We start from the raw sequence: 5,416 nt of genomic DNA, 5'->3' as shown, positions 1-5,416 counted from the left end.
CACACAAATCCGAGAGCAGCTATGAACAGGGCACATTTGGGTAAACTTGACTTCTGATCAATAATAACTATGTCATAGGTTAGGCCTTCATGGGGCCTTGGTCTAAATAGATATAATGAAATCTTAGGAAGCTTAAAAAGTCATTAAAACCAGTAATTGAACTAGATAAATGAGTTTTAAGTTGGTTAAAACAAGGCATTGTAGTACTCTGGGAAGGCAGAACTGTGCCAACTTGGCATGGAGGCCTAGGGAGGCCTAAGGGAGGCCTTGATGTCAAATCAATTACAAAAGTTAGCTTAAAGTCATAAGAAGTCATAGGAGTCAGAGTATAGCAAAGGCACAAGGTAGAAATTCATATTTCTGCCAAGACACTCAAAGGGGTGCCAAAGTATGCAACCAGGGGAGTCTAGTTGGTGCATTGGTTATTAAGAGTCCTTATTGTTAGTGTTTGTTCCCTAGAGACAACATTGTTATGTTTATATTATGAAACATTTGGATTATTAATTATGATTATATGGATTATTCTTTAGTAATTTATTATATCTTTATTTTCTGCGATAAGATGTTAGATTAATAAATATCCTTAGAATATGATATGTAAATCTATATCTCTAAGTACGTGACTTAGAAATGAGATTATGAGAATAGTATTGATATTACTAAAGGTCCGTAGTCAAGTATTATTGTTAAGGGACGATAATAAATACATTGAGATGTGGACTAAGAAACGTCACAGCATGTCTTTTATGAAAGTATGGGGATGCGAAGCGTTTGTGAAACGCTTGGTGTCTGACAAGCTGGGACCAAAATCGGATAAATGTTATTTGTGGGATATCCTGAAGAAACTAAAGGGTATAGTTTCTATAATCCTACAGAGAACAAAGTTTTTGTTACTCGAACCGCTGTATTTCTTGAAAGAGAATTACTTTCAAAGAAAATTAGGGGGAGGACTATAGATCTCGATGAAGATCGAGTTGTACAAAATAATATTGAACCAGAGTTGGAAAATCGGCAAGAAGTACATCAAGATGTTCCTGCTCCAGTAACACGGGTTGTTCGTAGATCTAGTAGGGCTCGTCATGAGCCAGAGAGATATTATGGATTTCTCTTGACTCAAGATGATGATGTAATGCTCATAGATAATGATGAGCCTCTTACCTACCAAGATGCTATGAACAGTCCAGACTCCGAGAGATGGCTAGAGGCCATGAAATCTGAAATGGAATCCATGTATCAAAATAAAGTATGGACTTTAGTTGATCCACCTGAAGGGGTAAAACCTATAGGATGCAAGTGGGTTTTCAAGAAGAAAACTGACATGGATGGTAAAGTACAAACCTATATAGCGCGACTAGTGGCAAAAGGTTTCAAACAAGTTCATGGTATAGACTATGATGAGACCTTTTCACCAGTTGCTATGGTCAAGTCCATCAGGATTTTGCTAGCAATAGTTGCTTACTATGACTATGAGATTTGGCAAATGGATGTTAAAACCGCTTTCTTAAATGGGAGCCTTGAAGAGGATGTATACATGATACAACCTGAGGGTTTTGTCAATCCCAAGTTTGCTAAGATGGTCTGTAAGTTGCTTCGATCTATTTATGGATTGAAGCAAGCCTCAAGGAGATGGAATCGTCATTTTGATGAAACAGTCAAAGAATTTGGCTTTATTCAAAATGAAGATGAACTATGTGTTTACAAGAAGGTTAGTGGGAGCCATGTAGCATTCCTAGTACTATATGTAGATGACATATTACTAATAGGGAATGAACTATGTGTTTACAAGAAGGTTAGTGGGAGCCATGTAGCATTCCTAGCACTATATATAGATGACATATTACTAATAGGAAATGACATACCTTCTCTACAGGCTGTTAAGACTTGGTTGGGAAATAATTTCTCGATAAAGGACTTAAGTGATGCTACCTATATATTAGGGATCAGGATCTATAGAGATATATCAAGGAAATTAATCGGCCTAAGTCAGAGTACATACATTAACAAAGTATTGCATCATTTCGGGATGTAAGAGGCAAAAAGAGGATATGTCCCAATGTCTTATGGGATATTGATCTCAAAAGACAACTGCCCTAAATCATTAGATGATAAGGGTCGTATGAGCAAAGTTCCATATACTTCGACAATTGGATCTATAATGTATGCGATGATATGTACTCATCCTGATGTTTCGTATGCCTTGAGCATGACGAGCAGATACCAGTCTAATCCTGGTAAAGGTCACTAAACAGATGTCAAGAATATTCTTAAGTACTTGAAAAGGACTAAAGATTCATTCTTAGTGTATGAAGGAGATGAGAAGCTGGTTGTAAAGGGTTACACTGATGCCAGCTTTCAGACAAACAGAGATGATTCAGTATCTCAGTCAGGTTTTGTGTTTTGCCTTAATGGAGGTGCTGTAAGCTGGAAGAGTTCAAAGCAAGAGATAGTAGTTGATTCTACAATGGAAGCTGAGTATATTGCTACCAGTGAAGAAGCCAAAGAGGTTATTTGGATACGGAAATTCATAACGGGACTTGGTGTGGTTCCATCGATCACATATCCAGTTGATCTTTACTGTGATAATAATGGAGCCATTGCGCAGGCTAAAGAACCAAGGTCCCATTCCCGGGCAAAGCATATACTTAGGAGATATCACCTCCTTCGAGAGATTAATGAAAGAGGATATATACATATATGTAAAGTGCATACTGATGATAATGTTGCAGACCCACTGACTAAAGCTCTGTCGCAGCAAAATCACGAAGGTCATACTAGTTCCATGGGTATTAGATACATGTGTGATTGTCTCTAGTGCAAGTAGGAAATTGTTAGTGTTTGTTACCTAGAGATAACACTATTATGTTTATATTATGAAACATTTGGATTATTAATTATGATTATATGAATTATTCTTTAGTAATTTATTATATCTTTATTTTCTGTGATAAGATCTTAGATTAATAAATGTCCTTGGAATATGATATGTAAATCTATATCTCTAAGTACGTGACTTAGAAATGAGATTATGAGAATAGTATTGATATTCCTAAAGGTCCCTAGTCAAGTATTATTGTTAAGGGACGATAATAAATATATTGAGACTAGTGTGTTTGTTGGCTGATGATCACATCTCATTGATCATAGGTATGTTAATACTAAAGTCAAAACACAGGCACATGTATTAAATACATGGTGCTGGATTGAAGTTAATCTCAATGTGATAATGATGTATTGGTCTTTGACCTTAAATCATTATATTTCTATACGAGAATTAATATACTTTGATACTATTGAAAGTTATCTTTGACCAGGTAATAATAAAAGTAGACATTGGGTACATTATGAATCGTATGAGAAATATGAATGATCTAGATGGGATTTAGCCCTCCTTTATTAAATGAGTGATATTATTGGCCTCTTGATTGAGTAAGACTATAAAATGCATGGTCGTGCTCAAATACTGATTTATTTAATAGTTTACTCATTGATCAAGGAAAGAAGGATTGAACATTAACAGAGGATGACACAATGCATGCCTCGAGTTTGATCTATAATATAAGGCTAAAGGGATTATATTACATTGTACATTATTCACAAAAGGTTTAATTGATCACCAATTTAATTATTATTACTTGGGTAACAATGATGTATTACTAGATGCCGCTCATTGTTTATGATTTTAAATTAGATTTAAAATTGTTTCCAACGTAATAATAACCTAAAGGGTCGCAAAAAGAATGATTGGAGGATTATTTAATTTAAATTCGGATTTAAATTAAATGTAAGTAATTCGAATTATTTGTTATTAAGTAAATGTGACTTAATTAATTAAATACGTAGGAAATTTGAATTTAATATTTATTCTGAAATTAAGCTATTGGATGATTAAGTGAGACTTAATAATATAATAATTAGAATTTTGAATTTAATAATAATAATAACTCTAAAATTCAGTTTAGGGTTGGAGCCCATTAGCTCTTGCCTATATAATATCTTTTTCTAATAGAATTAGGGTGACACACATTTTATTTGATAAAACATAAACTCTAGCAGCTTGAAGAGAGATAAAGAGAGCAAGAAGGCTGCCTCAAGAACGTGCTAGTACACACCCATCCTTCGGGCGATCATTCATGTGGATACCTTCAAGGCGTAGATCGTTCCAACAACGGGCTACGTGGTGATCATTCAAGACCTCCATTTTTCCATTAATGTAAAGCTTCTTGAGGTAAACATACTGAACTACGAATTAAATATTTCTTTTCGCATGGATCCTGCAGACGGTTTCGATTTTTAAGATTTAAATTTACATTTTTCGTTATGTTATGTGCCAAAAACCCTTCACTTATAAGTAAGTTCTCTGAGATATATCACCTCAGTGAGATAGTTTAGAGTCTTTTCAAGCTTTGTGAATTGGTTTGGAGAGAAAGACTTAGGTGGATATACTTTATTTCCACCAAAACACCCAAGAGTCACCATTAGAGTCATATTTAGGAGCTTAGTGAGGTGCATTGCATTGTATGTGTGTCATGTGTGAGGCCTTGACCTCATAATGAGTTTGGGAGTTAGTTTTAATTCATATAAGTTAGTGAGAGTTAGATTGGGAAAAGGCCCTAAGTAGAAGAGCATTATTTTGCCAAGGCACACAAATGGTGCCAAGGTGTACATTCGGGTAAGTTAAGTAGTGTGCATTGCATTTGTGAGTCATTTGAAGTGAGGCACAAGTGAGCCTTACTAAATTTAGGTTGAGTTGAGGTCTGTAAAGGAGGATTAGGAGTATTGATCATGATATTTATATGTTATATGGTTAATTGCTTAAGTGACTAAGGTAGTAAATAGAATATAGGTATGTACTATTAATTAAGTGATAAATTGCCATGCCATTTCTTGCTATGTGTTATGTGGATTATGTGATGCATATATTACTTGTAATTAGTTAAGTTTAAGTGTATATATATATATATGTGTGCATATATATATATATATAGTTATACGTGAAAGGGTGGTTAGCAAGTGTTGTGGGGAGGATACTATTTATTATAGGTTCAAGTAGGAGGCCAGAAAAGGAGCCCATACACGATTCCATTCAAGTACTCAATAAGCATAGTCTAGGCAAGTGAACTCTGAACTTACCTTTATAAATTTGTTTCTTGTGATTAAATACCCTGTGAATGCATGACTACAGTTTTAATCGAATTAAATAGTCCCTAACATCACCTAATGATTAGACCTTGGATTTATTTAATCGCTTCCATACTTGAATTGACCCTCTTTTCATCACATATTACCTCATACCCCACATGCATACCCTACAATAGTCCCTTAATATATCATGTGAACCCTAAACCCCTCATAAATTTGAATTATTTCTTTTGGGAACCCTGATCTTAATAAACATTCCCTCATTTTAGACAACTTG

Source organism: Apium graveolens, chromosome 7 (assembly GCF_009905375.1).
Source record: "Apium graveolens cultivar Ventura chromosome 7, ASM990537v1, whole genome shotgun sequence".
In the NCBI taxonomy this organism is placed as follows: domain Eukaryota; kingdom Viridiplantae; phylum Streptophyta; class Magnoliopsida; order Apiales; family Apiaceae; genus Apium; species Apium graveolens.
The sequence above is the reverse complement of the archived record's forward strand: the minus strand, read 5'-3'. Positions refer to the sequence as shown.